General features: G+C 38.0%; 1 protein-coding gene across 2 annotated transcripts in view; it reads left to right on the plus strand.

Annotated features, from left to right (window-relative positions):
* CNTN5 (contactin 5) overlaps positions 1–16,003 on the plus strand; it is a 1,190,057-nt gene that overhangs the window by 92,714 nt on the left and 1,081,340 nt on the right. The window contains exon 1 of one of the 2 annotated variants that reach the window (XM_076002463.1): positions 6,632–13,662. The exons of the other annotated variant lie outside the window; for it this stretch is intronic. The gene's annotated coding sequence lies outside the window, so the exon portion shown is untranslated. Of the gene's footprint in view, positions 1–6,631; positions 13,663–16,003 lie in introns of those variants that run through there. 2 annotated transcript variants of the gene reach the window in all.

Below are 16,003 nucleotides of genomic sequence, written 5' to 3' on the forward strand. Positions count from 1 at the left end.
AGACGTTGGTGACCATGGGAAATGAGGATTTTTAATATGATTGGTACGAGTGTGGGCCATCTCAATTTTCTGGGACATAATTTGGCACCATGAATCAAGAGCCTAAGTGTTATCATATTAAGATCATGCCAGAATTAACTACATATTTCTACTCCTAAGGATTAATTATAAGAATTTTATGAGTTATAGACAAATTATCCTGTGCCAAGATGCAATTAGAGTTTTATTATAATGAAAAAACATATCAAACAACATAGAATGGCTAAATATGTATGAAATTTCTATATTGTGGAAAAAGGCTTAGCCAAGATAATGATAATTGATAATTAGGATGAGATTTCTAATGCCATGAAAATGATTAGGACATGTTAGATAACAAATACAAATATTCAACTGCAACTATGTGAAAATATGTGCTAAAGAAGAAAGAAAATAAATACAGCAAATTCTAAAAGGTGATAATCTCCTGCCAGTAGTATAATGACTAATTTTTATCAGCTCTGTCTCTACATTTTCCAAAATTTCTATTATGAACATGTATTCCATTTATAAGTAGAACATTATAAGCCATATAATGTTCTGCGTATTTTTCATGTATTAAAGGCTCTTACATGTCAGTTCATTTATTCACTCATTTATTTATGAGTGAATTTATTCATCAAATATTGATTAACTAGCAATAAATGAGGCAAAATACATGATCTGTCTATTCTACTGGGGAAAGACAGAGTATCAGGAAGCAAGCAAGTAAATACATGTATAAATAAAGTCAAACAGACATATAAATAAGTAACTGAAATTGTAATCCATGCTGTGTAGTAAATGAGTAGGCAATAAAGCAGGTGTCCTTAAGCTACAGCCCGCAGGCCACATGATGCCCGCCTAGGACATTTATCAGCCCACCGGGTGTTTTTGCCACCGCTGCCTGTCCTGCTTAGCAGTCGACTGGTCCTGGGCCCACTCCAAAGAGCACTCTCCAATGATCTGAGGGACAGTGAACTGGCCCCCTGTTTAAAAAGTTTGAGGACCCCTGCAATAAAGGGATAGGATAGAAAGTAACTCACAGAAAAAGATGATAGTTGATAATTGATAATTAAAAGAAGTCAAACATATAAAGGACTGGGAAAGGGCAGTCCAGGTGTAGTAAACAGCAAGTGCAAAGACATTAAAGTAAACGTAGGTGTAGTATGGTCAGAATAAGACAGAAAGTGACTGAAATCTAGTATGAAGGGGAAGTGTGGACAGGAAAAATGATCTATGGCCCTATAAGAGCTATCTTGTCTAATTCTTTATTTGATAATCATAAAGTTTCTTTTTCCCCAACATAAAGTTGCTCATAGTTCTTATACTATTGCTCAGTGAATATAATTGTATCATTGCTGATGTTACATTTTTTTCTACTAGAATATTTGTAAGTTTATATCAACCATTGTACCAATTGCACGTTGTGTATATATAAAAATTAAATAAGTACCAAAATCAGTGTCTACGATTATGTTATCATCTATTTCCCATTTGTCACCCATCTCTCCCTACTCAAACATTAGTTCTAAGAGAGTAGATTCTTTTTGTTTTGCACCATTGTATTTCCAGTGATATCACTGTGCATTTCACAAAATAAATATTCAATAAAAATTTGTTTAATGCATGAATGTAGTCATGTTTTTCAAAAGATTGTAGAAACCATATAATAAAACTGACAGCTTTAAATAAACACTTTTGCTTTCAGTTCCTACTTGTAAGCTTCCCTTGATCGTCTTCTTGACATTTCCCCTTTCTTGTATTGTAAGGCCCATATTCTGGATATGCTCTAATATGGCCATTCTTCTTACATATTTCCCTAAAATACCATTTCTATAACTCTCTAGACTCTCTCACTTGACAATCTTGTGTATTTCTACAAGTCCAACTATAAAAACTCTCCACATCCTGACTTCTCATTGGGGACAGAAGCATGCATCCCAGGTTGTATTTCTAGCATAGATCAACAAAAACACAGCCACGGTATTTCTTTGCTTGAAACATCTCTACATGGATGTTTTCTCCACTGCTTCTGAACTACATATCCTCAGCCTAATTATTTTTTATCTCTTCATTTGGCAGTTCTATTAATAGAACCAATTTTGTTAATCAAATCACTAAAATTCAAAACCACAAATTCACCTTTCATTTGTCTTTGTATCTTCTCCTCTATGATCCTATTTTCTCCACTGCCATCCCACCCACTCACTGCTCATGTGTGAATTCTCACCTGCATACATATCCATTCTTTTGCCAAGAGAACGCACTTTTATGTCTGAAATATGTCTTACGTATTCCCTCTTTTCTATTCTTAGTTTTATCATATGCTTTCTCTGAAGCTGAAGCTTATGATCTATCAAATAATTAAGAGGTAGGATGATGAAATGGCTGTATATTATATAGTTACAATTGTCACGAGATGCACAGATGTACAGAAGGCATGAAAGGACTTTGAATTGTTATGGATGTTAGAAATCTGTATTTTATCCTACTGTTGATGGATTTTGGCAGACACCAAGATCTTGCAACATATAAAATGTAATATTCATTTAGCATTTTGTTATGACTAAATTAGACTCCCATATGGAAAACATAATTTATTTTTATCTTTAATAAAATGTCATTAAGATATGGGAAAATATTCAATTTTTTTGTCACATATTGAACAAGCAATATATTTACTTATGAAGAAAATATCTGATTTACACTTATGCTGAGGTTTGTTAAAACTAAGAATGATTATGCTATATAATCATTGTGTAAAAACCTGCTGTTGCCATACATTGACTTGACATTTCACTCTATTTATTAGGATATGTGGGAATGACCCTTAGCAAGGCTATGTATACTGTGTGTGTTTAAACTTTGTGCATACTGAATACTTGTAGATTTGGGATTGGGATATACTTGGGATTTCTGCCATTTAAGTTTAAGCAATAAAAATTAGACTGTTTTTAATAAAAGGATCTTCTGAAGCAGAGGCAAACCATGTCTCTAGAAATACAAAAAATCTTCACATCCATTAGAACTGTTTCTAGCCTGTCAAGTTTACACTGGCCCACTTCCTTAATATCTCTCTTGATTGGTCTCTCTCTCATTAAAACTCATCATACAGTGTGTTTTTCATATCACTGAGGTAAGAAAATATGTAGAGAATATTTTAAGCCAGAGTAAAAGAGTTAGCCAGTAAAGACCAAAGAGACATATTGTATAATGCTATCGTATTTTATTAAATTGATTTAATTTTGTTTGGCTACTCTATTTATAAAATAATCTAAAGGCCTAAGTATTCTTGGTTATAAGGAAATACATTACAATACTGCTTAGTTTCCACCCAGCATTTCCAGAAATAGATTCACCTTAAGACACTTTCACCTGACATTTAAAAATTCAAAGTACTGCAGGGTCTCCCAGGTCTAGAGTGCTAATTTTGTCTGTGGTCTTTTTTTTTTTTTTCCTTCTATAAACTCTGTAATTATACATCAATATGCCAGAAATGGAGATTATGTGAACAGAATAAAAGCAAATTTTCTTTTTTTCTCCCTCTCCTTTAAGACTTTCATGTTATAGGGATTCTCTTGTCAGCGAAATAAAAATGAGAGGTCTTTTTGTACTACTGTTTTCTATGTGTAATAAAAACCAGCATTTGAATATTTCCTTAATTAAAAGTACTTGCTTATATACTCCATTAGAGTTAAAATATTTTACATTATGCTAGCAAAAGTTTTGAACTGACTTCTTTTGAAATATAACTTATTGATACAGAGTATTTTATTTTTATATTGTGTATTATATGAGTGCATCCTTTCTTTTATTATCTCAATATATCTCACAGAAATATTTTAATCAATACATATACACATACTACAATTCAACATGATAGGTGTTAGATGTTTCCATTTATTATTCACATTTTTTTTCTTTAACAGCTTTAGCTTTTTTCCTTTTCTCATTGTACATTCTATTCAAGGTATAAATCTTTCTAAGCCCATCAGGAAGATGGATGAAATGTTAAGCAGAGGTGAAACACTCAGAATTCCTATTTGGCAGTGTTGATATACAAGCATTTGGCAGTTATGTTAAGTTGTAATGAGTGATTTTTAATAACTGTATATATAAATCCAGGTATATTTTTAAAATTGATACTAACTTTCAATAACTTATAGTTCTTAAGCCAAAGTAATCTTACTCTTTACTTTCTAACAATATTGAGATGTATTATAAAATGTTTTTGACATTTAAAACATGGTTGCCACAGCTATTGAATATTTATCCAGAATTAATTATGCATTAGAATTAAAACTTTTGCTTAATGAGATTTTGAAACTTGTTCAAAGAAATTATATTTCTTTTAACTACCTCACTATTTTGATTAAAATAATTAATTTCAAAACCCTACAAATAACATTAGAAAGTCAGTACTAACACATAAAATAAACCACCCATTTGTTCAATAAACACATATTTCATTAGCATGAAGGTATTGATATTTAAAAAAACTGTTCCTCAGAAAACATAAATGAAGCCAGTTCTCAGTCAAATATTTTACCTCTTGAAGATTCTCTACATTTTCATTCTCAGTTCTGAGCAAAAAATCGATATGGTAGCAGAGAAAGTTGCAAATAAAATAGCAGCTACTTTGCTAAAGAACAGGTATGGCTTTGGCAGAGAAACTAGCCCACACAGGATATGAACATAGGTATAGGTCTACAGAAGACTAAAAAGCAAGAAGATTTTTATTGGCTAAATTTAATATAGAAAGATTACCTGGGATGTGGGGTGCTCTTAAAAAATACTAATTGAAGAGAAAATAATAGTTTCTAAGTATCTATTTCATTTTAAAAAATCAATTAGTAGAGTCCTAGGTAGTTAATTTGACATCAGTTTAAGAGCATCTGAAAGATATACAGGTGAAACTCTGTTGAGACTTCTCCAATTATACAATATCTTATTTTTTTCCTATTTCCATATGTATTGAATGTTACTTTTATTTTTAATTTGTCTTATTAAATATTACTTTTTAGAGACAAGTAGCTTGAAGAAATTGATGTTTGAGGTAAAACAATAAAATTTCTATTTATCAGCTTGATGTACAAACATTTGGCAGTTATAGTAACTGGGAATGAGTAATCTTTTAAGATTATATAAACAATACCAAGTATATCTTTTAGTTGATTAAGAGACCTCCCATCATTTATAGTTTGAAAATTTATATGAGAAATATACATTCCTTTGTTAAATGTTGAGAATTCCTCTATTAAATTGTAAGAATTGTATAATTAGTAATATTTATCCTATTTTGTTTGTTTTTAAAGGCAAAAATGTCAGTTCAAAATTAAGAGTTTTTTAAGTATTGTTAGATCTCATGATCTCCATGCTTATTCTCTTTATTATTGTGATTTTAATTTTCCATTTCTGTTTTAATAGTTTTCTTTACGTTCAATAGTTTAATAGTTTCTTTAAGTTCAATAGTTTCTTTAAGTTCAAATGGAAGGGACTAATTAAGTAAACAAAATATCATGATTTTGAAGTTACATTAGTGATTTGGATGAAATCAGCAGAAGTAAAGATTTTATAATATGAAAAACTTAAAATTGCACAACTTCACACAAAGACATTTTTAGTTTACTCAAATCTCAGTAGATGAATTCAAAGGTAGACATTTTTCAAAAGCAAACAAAAACAAAGAAAGAGAGCTGCACACTTGTAAAATACTCTATATAGAAAACAATTCACTTCTCCTAAGCAGCTTAAAAACTTTAAATGAAACATTGAAAGAAAATGCTAAAGCAACAAATTAACAAAGGCAGAAGGAAATCTTAGCCAGATAGGAGCCATTGATTTGTAAATGACAGTGGGAGCCTAGAGTCTGGACACAAACATTTTTCTCCGTCCATCACTTCTTCACTCCTTTCTTTCCTTCCTTCCTTCCTTCCTTTCTTTCCTTCTTCCTGTATGCCTTCTTTCTTCCTTTCTCTCTTTTTCTTACTTCCTTTATCTATTCATTTGCTTATTGAAATGCATTGAGCACTTCTGTATGTCAGGAAGCAAGCTGTGGCTAATTATGTAGCTGACTATATTAAAGTTTTGCATGCTATTGATTTACCATTTTGGGGGATCTTAAGCATAACATTTTAAGGATTTAGAAAAATATCCTTTTAACAGTAGGAAAATCCATTCCAAATGTCATTTCAACCACTTCTATTCACAACAAATTGTCATTTTTTTTTCACATAACACATTTTTTTTGTACTGTCATCCTACAAGATAAAGATTGCTTAAAACAACTGTTTTGGAGCTCATGGGAGGAATGAGGATCAGAAACACTGTTTTTGGAACTCATATCCTGCACAGTTTTTGCATCTTGACATCAATAAAATATAAAAGACCTTAGAGATAACTGATTATAGGGACCATCTGATAATTTCTTGTTCTTATTTTCCCCAAACTAGTATATTTCATGAACTTATGCAATCACAATAGAAATAATTATACAGCCTCACTTAACACTCATTTTTAGGGATTTAAATTTTATAGACAAAAATCAATGTTTTTGTAGAATTATAACTAAATTACACTTTTTGTCTTATCTTTTTGATTTTAGAGACTTTTAAAAACTGCCTATAATTTATTTATTCTTTTGGCTAACAATGTTTAGTATGTTATTCCAGAATAAATTATAGACTTGTCACCTATAGTCTAGACAAAATTAGATATTTGGAATCATCCAAGAAAACAACATAAGCAGCAGATTATTTTAGTAAATATATTTAATAATTATTCTAAAGCAAAGGAAGTTTTAGGTGCTACATTTTAGAAGGAAAACTATTTGTTCAGAGAAGGGATTTTGGAAGAGTTCGAAATCTTAGATCCCTATCCCATTAAGAAAAATTATAGGAACTATGATTGTTTAACCCAAAGGAACATTTAGATAGGAGGATAAGACATTAGCTTTTAAAAAATTAATTCCAAGAAGTATGGAAGAAGAATCATAGTTTGTCTGTAAAACTTGAATACCTAGGGACAATGAAAAGAAGATAAGGGGAGATATTTTAGTCCAAGCAGCTTACACACACACACACACACACACACACACACACACACACACACACACCATACTAGGCAAGGACAAAGAATAACTTTGGCTGTTACGTGGAAATGTCAGGTAAAGGGAGAAAAGAATAGAGGCAAGAGAAGGCTTTGGCAGGCAAAGACAGGTTTTAATAAGGAAACCTGAGAAGGGCCTCTGACAGAGGGCAGAAGCCCCAGTTCTTACAGGCTGCTGGGTTTTAAGGGCTTTCAGAGGGGCGTATTGGGCTGGAGACCTTTTGGCGGTTTTTCTTTGTTTTGGTGGGAAACAGGTGCTTATGTTCTTTGAGGGAATGTTGAAAAATGGTAGCGCTCATGAAGAAGCAAGATGGCAGTTGTCCTTTTGTGTCCCCATCCCTCATTCCTGACCTTTTATTGAATATAGAAAAGGGGCCTCCTCCATCTTTGGTCTAACTTCTTCCTGCTGAATGGAGGTGGAGTTCCTTTTTATTTTGTAGGGTGTGGAGGTGAAGGACTGTCTGGGCATGTTCCTGCGTTGTGATCCCTGTTATTGCAGTGACCCTGTCCAAGATGAAGTTTTGTATCAGATTTATTAAATAGGGTGAGAATAAAAGGACCAGAAAGATTAGGATTATGGGAGATACAAAGGGCAGGAGACACTGGATAACAGAAGGAAAAGAAAAATTCCATGTGGAGTCTCGCGAGAAGCTTTAACAAATTCTTACAGCTTGATTTTGGAGTCTGGCTGCGCCATCCCTGACCAGGTCGGATTTGTCAGTGTAAGAGCAACATTGTTTTTGGAGGAGGGCACAAATGCCTCCCTGTGCTGCCTTCAAGAGGTTGAAGCCCCGACAGTTCTGTAAAACAACAGCCAGCGAGTCTACCTAATCTTGGAGATTGACAAGTTGTATAGAAATGTCTTCAAGACTGGCAGAAATTTTTTGGATAGGCGGCTGAATTCTGTTAGGGAAATCCTTAATCTTGCCGTTCCTGCTCCGGCCCTGTTAGCGACTTCCAGGGTGGCCAAGAGTGGGACAAGTTGTACAGCCCTATTAGCTTTAGTCTTGATCCTGGCATGGTGTGGCACAGGGATGGGAGTGTCAAGCATAGCAAAGAAAATGGAAGGAGATAAGAAAACTAGTGTACTCCTGTCCAGTTGGTGGGGAGACACAAAATGGCCGAAGTTCCACAGAGCCAGAATGCACTGTCAGTGTAATTAATACAAAGAAAGAGGTTGAAAGTGATTAGTGGAGCAAAGGGTCTTCCGTTGTTTGGGAGTGATAACCAGAGGTGTAGGCTGTGTCCTAAGGAGGATGCCATAAATGAAGTAAAGGTGTCAGGAGGGAGAGGAGGTATTTCAGAGGTGAGGCATAGCCTGTATGGGTCCAGAAATAGACTGACAATCTCATCAAAGGTAGGGCCCTGGTCTGTTAATTGGAAAAAGTCTGACTTGGAAGTTAGGGACCTATTACCCCAGTCCCATACAATAGTGGGAGAAGTGGTCTGAAATGTTTCTAGAAAAGGTAGGGAAGTTGGTAAGTCAGATCTGATTACATGGCCAATATGTTTTGCTATATGGAGCCTGCCAATCTCTGTGTGACTGGGGTGGGGATAGGATGATGGTGCTGTTGCAGCTTCCTTCAGGGAGGGTTCCCGCTGGAGTGGATTGTATAAAGGGTTGTCTAAATATACAAACGGGAGCCTGAAAAGCTATGGTTAGTCCCGTTTGAGTTTGCCCCTGGACTAAACACTGAGGGCATTTTATGATATTAAATCATCCTGAAGGCCGTTGCCAATCCCTGTGAGTTTGCATGGAATATTTGGTGAGAAGGTATTTTAGGATTCCATTCATCTGCTCTACTTTTCCAGAAGATCAGGGGCACTAAGGGATGTGGAAGTTCCAAGTGATGTTTAAGGCTGAAGCAAGATTCTGAATAACCTGCAAGATGAAATCAGATTCTGTTGTCAGACTGTAGGGAAGTGGGGAAACGAAGTCTGGGAATAACATCGTGTAAGAGCTTTTCAAGGCCTCTACCCATCTTGAAAGAGTGTCAAGGAACACCAGAGGATAACATGTTTTCTGCATAGCGGGCATCTGAGTGAAATCAACTTGCCAATCCTGTCCAGGTAGTGAGCCCCTGACTTGGTGAGTGAGGAAAGTGGGAGACCAGATGCTGGATTAAATACAGGGGGTTTGACAAATATTACATTCCTTGGTAAGAGTTTGAAGTAATTCCTTGTGTTGAGGTAAAAAGTGAATATGAGTGGTGAGAAAGTGTTGAAGCGGAACGGGGCCTGAATGGAAGAGAAAGTGAAGGCATTTGAGGAAAGGTAGGGCAAATTTATCAGGGAAGACTAGCTTATGATTCTTATACCAATACGTATTTAATAAAAGTGCCCTCCCCTTAAGCTTTTTGATTTGGGGTTGAGTATATTGTGGATTGTCCTCACCAATCAGAAGGAAAATATGATGAGGAATAGCCTGATGTGAGGTGGCCTGTTTGGCCCAACAGTCAGTCTCTTTGTTGCCTATGGAAGTATAGCTTAGGTTCTTTTAGGGGCTCTTACAATGGATGAGGGAGACTTGATCGGGGAGTAAGGCAGTCTGGTGGAGGGAATTAATTAATTTGCCATTAATGATAGGAGAGCCTTTTGCCGTTAAGAAACCTTGTTTTGTCCATATTAGGGCATTGGAACATAGCATGTTACATACATATTTAGAGTCTATATAGATATTAACCTTTTTCCTTCAGCCAAGGTTAGAGCCCGGGTTAAGGCAATTAGTTCTGCTTGTTGGGAAGTTGTCCCAGGGGGCAAAGGGGATGCTTCAATGATCTGTCTTGGTGGAAATTGTTGCCCTGTGTCAGGGCCCTGGAAGGCCTGGACAATGGCATAGCCCACTGATAAGGGCACTGCTTTAGTAGCACTGCCATCTGTGAACCAGTCAGGGGCACCTGGTATGGGATTGGTGCCAATGTGGTGAAAGGGAGTAATGGAGTCATCAATAATATCAGAACAACAGTGAAAGTCTTCAGGGTCTATGGATGATTAGAAGGCATAAGAGTGGCCAGCTTAGGTGGTGAGCAGCACTGAAAGGAAATGGAGGGCTATATCAGGGTGGCATGAAGAGCTTGAATTCTCCAAAGAGAGACAGAAGAAAGAGCTCTGTGACTTGACATATCCTGGAGGTTGCAGGAGGAAAAACTACTAGAGGCTCTTAGAAAGTCATCTTTTCTGCTTCTGGGATAAGTAGAGAAGCAGTGGCTAATATCCTCAAGCATGGTGGCCACCTCTGGTAAATGGGGTCTAATTGTTTAGAAAAATAAGCAATTGGTTGTATAGAATCTCCTACAGGCCAGGCCAGGAGGCCCAGGTCCAGATTTGGGGTGCTGTGAAGATGTAAATTGAAAAGCCTGGAGGGATTTGGAAGCTCCAACATGGAGGCTTGTTGTAGAGCAAGGGTCTTGTTGGATGTACACATAACAGGGGTAAGGGGAAGGGGTTCACCTAAGTTTCCCTTTCTAGCATTGTATAAGGGTTTGGCAATTAAGGTGAAATTGGGGATCCATATACAAAAATACCCTGTGAGGCCAAGAAAGGAGAGGAGGTCTCTTTTCATGGCAGGCAGAGGTATGTTTTGAACTGCCTCCTTTTGCTCTTTTGGGATTTCCTGGAGTTGGGGTGATATTAAAAGCCTGAGGTCATGTACTTTGGGAGTCAAGAGTTGGGCCTTGTTCTGAGAGACCCAGTATCCACACTGGGCCAAGAAATTGAGAAGGGAAATAGTTTTATTCCAGCATTCTTGCCAGGAAGGGCTGCAGAGTAGGAGGTCATTTACATATTGTAATAGAGAGCTAGGGGCTGGGGCAAAGCTGGCCAAGTCAACCTGTAAAGCTTGACCGAAATAATGGGTGCTGTCTCTGAACCCTTGAGGTAGAACTGTCCAGGTCAATTGATGGGATTCATGTGAGTCAGGATCTGTCCAAATAAATGGGAATAAAGGTTGAGAATCTCCATGGATGGCGATGAAAAAGAAGACATCCTTTAAATTGAGAACAGAGGAAAGGGTGGCAAAGGAGGGTATTTGCAAAAGGAGGGTGTAGGGATTAGGCAGCACTGGGTATACTGGGATCATTGCTGCATTCACTTGAGGGAGGTCCTGAACTGGACAGTAGGAGCCACTTGGTTTTTTGATAGGAAGAGTGGGGGTGTTATGAGGAGAGTAAATAGGGGTAAGGATACCTGCAGAGAAGAGTCAAAAAATGATAGGTTTTATGCCTTTCAGTCTGCAAGCTATTGGGAAACAGATACATAGTGACTGGGATCCCTCAGGAAAACCCACACAAGGTAATGATGAGAGGCTATGACTGGATGGTCAGTGTCCCAGACTGATGGGTCAATTTCTGAAAGTAGAGTCTCCTCACTTTTTGGAAGGGGGGAAGCTCTTGTCAAAGAAGCAAGTGTCAGGCTGGAGTGTGTTGCAGGAAGTGAATTTGTCTGCCTAGTTTATGGAGGAGATCCCAATAAGAGAGTGGGGCAATGGGGAATAACTAAAAAAGGATATATAAAACTGGTATTGAAAAAGGTATAATAAAGAGGGGGTGTTTCAAGTGGGGTTTCCTTGATGCCCTTCATGCCAATTACAGAGATGGAGGAATGGTGCATCAGGTCATGGAATTCAGTTAGGACAGATAAACTTGCCTCTATATCCAGAAGAAATGAAACAGTCTTACAGGATACTGTCCCGATTGCCCAAGGTTTAGTGGACATGCCGGATGTGGGGGCTGATGAGCCCTGGCAGCCTCAGTCCTCTGCTGTCAGCACCACGAGGGAGGAGAGCTCTTAGGCAGAGGTCTGGAGGCTGCACTGGAGTGCACCTCAGAAGATGCATTTCAGTGGAGAGGGTGTCCCTATTGATGGCAGTCCATCTTCCAGTGGCCCCATTGGCCACAGAATGGACACAGCCTAGAGTGGGAATGAGGATTAGGACAGGTGAAGAATTGCTTCCTGCTATGTACAGTTCAAGTATGGCAGATGACAGTGGGCAGAACAGCTGTTGGTGGTAAATTCTTCCTCAGACAGCCAACTCCTATGATGGCTTTGCCCTAGTCACATCCATCCTTCTGCTCTGGCTTCGTCTTTATCAGGAGAGCTAGAAGGGATAGCCTCTATCTGTCCCTTCTAGGAGGAGGAAGGAATGGTAGCTGCAGCTGTCTGTTAGATCTACCGTGTTTCCCTGAAAATAAGACAGGGTCTTATATTTATTTTTCCTCAAGAAGACACCCTAGAGCTTAGTTTCAGAGGATGTGTTATTTTCCCCTCAAAACCTCAGCTTGCAGCACGCACAGGATGGCCGGGACCTGACTGGGGGAGCCGACCTTGTTGGCGGTGCTGCCCGCACCTTTCTGGACACCTCTGGGATAGTAGTTGGGATGATGGGGCAGATGAGAAGGGCTGCTCGTCTTCTTTACCAGTCCACGACCAAATGCATGGGTTGTGCGGATACGCTGGAGAGCCACGCCCATCACTAGGTCTTATTTTCAGGGTAGGGCTTATATTGTGCAAATGCTTAGAAATCCTGCTAGAGCTTATTTTATGGGTAGATTTTATTTTCCGGGAAACACAGTACTAAGGAGAAATAAACTTCATCTCTATCGTGGAGAGAGGGGGAAGGAATGCTGTCTGTAGCTGTCTGCCAGCCCTATTAGGTCTGGGGACCACCCCCCAGACTCCGGCTATTGTTTTACAAGCCTAAGTTTTGCATTAACCACATTCTATCCTATACATATTTTCCGGTTCCCACCTGGAATAAACCTAACAATTGGGGCCATGCCACATTACAAAAGAAAATGAGGCCTTTCTCTTTAAGGTCGCCCCGTAGGTCCAGTTTCTAAAGGTTAAGAAGAAAACGCCCCAAAGGGGAAGATGGCAGAATGGCAGAGGCGCCCGAGTCCAGGGTGAAGTTGGCGGAAGGTCTCTCACTGACTCCAAAAGGCGTCCCCTTCAAAGGGGCGAGAACCGGAAATGAACCTCCAGAAAGGAGGTGAGAGGAGGCAGCTGAGAATCAGGCTTCCCCGCGTCCTCAAGCCACGAGCAAGGCTTGAGGAACATAAGGACGGAACATAAGAACAAAATTCCCTGAGGAACATAAGGACGGCTGAATCCCACCCCCAGGTATCCTGGGGGACCAGGTAGAAAGCCACTTCTTACCCGTGCTGAGGAGAATTGTTCAGCTTTTGGATGTCTGAGAGGGAATCGGCAAATGGCCTCCCGCTGCCAAAGCCAGGAAAGCGAAAGCGAAAGAGAGGGGAGAGAAGAATCCAGAAACCTTGTGGTGACTGGCAGGTTGGTTGAAACCCCCTACTTGGACGTGACCCTGAAAGACCTAATCAGAGAGCTGGGCGGACTGCCTTCTCCTGTAGCAGCTGGGGGTTCGGACACGAAAAAGGCAAGGGGTTCTGACAGGCTGTTAGCGGAACACTCGAGAATCCGGAAGTGAGCCCAGACCCGAGCTGCCACGGCCCGCTGCTTCCTGGTTGCGAAGAGGCCCGTTCTTGATGCTCGTCCTGGGTTTCGGCACCAAAATGTCAGGTAAAATGGGAAAAGAATAGAGTCAGGAGATGGCTTTGGCGGGCAAAGACAGGTTTTAATAAGGAAACCTGAGAAGGGCTTCTGACAGAGAGGGCAGAAGCCCCTGCTCTCACAGGCTGCGGGTTTTTAGGGGCTTTCGGAGGGGCGGTATGGGGCTGGAGGGGGTGGAGACCTTTTTGGCGGGAAACAGGTGCTTATGTTCTTTGAGGGAATGTTGAAAATCGTACTGCTCAGGAAGAAGCAAGATGACAGTTGTCCTTTTGCATTCCTGTCCCTCAGAAAATTGACTTTACTTGAGAAAAAATGGAAACAGGAATATTAGAAGAATCTGTCATAGTCCAAATGTGAAATATTGAATCTTGTTTGGTGGTGAAAGTAGTGATGCGAAAAGTGTATGTAATTTGTTAATCTTTTGTAAAGTAAAAAGGATTATGTGTTTGGATTAGGAGAAGGAAAGGAAGAAATCAAGGATTATCTCTATGGTTTTTTTTGGAAAAAAAAATTGTGGATGGAGTACTGGTTGCTGAGAAGGTGAATACTGGAAGTAGAATGAGTTTGGGACAGAGACCAAGAGTATCTTTTTAGAGGTTGTAACTTTGGGATTTGAGTTATTTGTTAGGTAAATAAGTGATCATGCCCAGACAGTTGTATCTGTGTGTGTGTGTGTGTGTGTATCTATTTATATCTATATCTAGTTATTTCAAATGAGGGCAATGCTTGAAATAGAGATTTGGGGATGATAAACATAAAAACAGTACTTAAAATCATGGGACAGGATAAGTGCATCTCAAAAAGCTAAGCAGTTAAAGAAGAAAATGAATTCCAGAATATATTTTAAAATAATGTCAAACTTTAAAGAGAGAAAAGAGAGATAGAGATAGAGCACAAGAGAGAGAGAGAATGAATTAGCAGCCAGCACAATATAGAAAGTAGGGTGCCAAAGACAAACACTACTAAATTAACACTCATTCCTTGGCAATGAACATTTTCAAGGGTGAAATAAGAAAAAAATACTTTAGTATTTTCTGATATTCATATTCTCAATGAAATAAATGTTCATATTTATTTATAATGAGATAACTTATTTTAAAAAAATAAAGGATTCATTTTTCTTCTTCAAAGATATATAAAGTGCAGTGAGCATATAAAAGAGAGTGATATTTTATCATATGTGCAATACTATATAAATACAAATTTCTTAACATATAAAGTAACATTGTGCTTGCTTTCCAACTCTAGGACTTAAACTTCTCTGTTTATAAATGTGTCTTTCATTGTCTTGGAATACAGCAGGACAGAACTAAAACCACAACAGAAAGTCTTTTTTGCTTTGTGTAACTATGATGATTAAGATGACATGTCATAATGGTCTCTTAACTACTGAAAGATTGATCATTTTTAAAAGCAAAGGAATTTGAAATAGCCCTTTTTTTCTGATACATTTACAGTTCTGATGTTAATTAGAATAAAGCAATCAGAATATAAAAGTCACCAAGAAGAAAGTTTCTAGAAAATTAGTATGAAAAGAAATCCAGATGCAAAAATCCATATATTTTATTTCTGAAGTGATATACTAGATTTACTTGTTTTTCTAAAAGAAACAAGCATTCAAGAAAATGTTATGGTTTTATAACAAAGGACACACCACATCTAGCACAAGCAATTATGAATAATATGTCTTTGGGAGCAACTCACAACAGATTGGAACTTCTGCTGTTCATTCCACTAGCAGGACAACTATGTTTCCATGCTGAGCTGCTGAATGTGAATATTTATTAAAGGTATACTATAATACTTTTATTTATCTGATAATTTCGAAAATGGAAATATTTGTAGACTAACACTATTATTTAGAGAATAAATTGTAAATGTTAAAAACTATAGCCGGGATTGGTGGCTCATACCTATAACCTAGCTCACTGGGAAGCTGAGGTGGGAGGATAGCTTGAGGTCAGGAGATCGAGACTAGCCTGAGGAGGGGCCAAACCCCATCTCTACTAAAATAGAAAACAATTAGCGGAGTGTGGGGAGTGTGGTGGCACATGCCTATATTCCTAGCTATTCAGGAGGTTGAGGCAGGAGGTTCTCTTGAGCCCAAGAGTTTGAGGTTGCCATGAGGTAGGCTGATGCCACAGCACTCTAGATAGGGTAACAGAGCGAGACTCCGTCTCAAAAACAAACAAACAAACAGAAACTACAAAGACTGCTTATATCATTTAATTCAATGACAGAAAGCCATTATTTAATCCTTAACTAAAATCTTGATGAGGCATTGCATTTTATGTATAGTAGAAATACAATGATAAATTCTAACATATCTATATGGTAATTTTTAGGAGAA

The sequence above is a fragment of the Microcebus murinus genome, chromosome 4 (assembly GCF_040939455.1).
Source record: "Microcebus murinus isolate Inina chromosome 4, M.murinus_Inina_mat1.0, whole genome shotgun sequence".
Lineage (NCBI taxonomy): Eukaryota > Metazoa > Chordata > Mammalia > Primates > Cheirogaleidae > Microcebus > Microcebus murinus.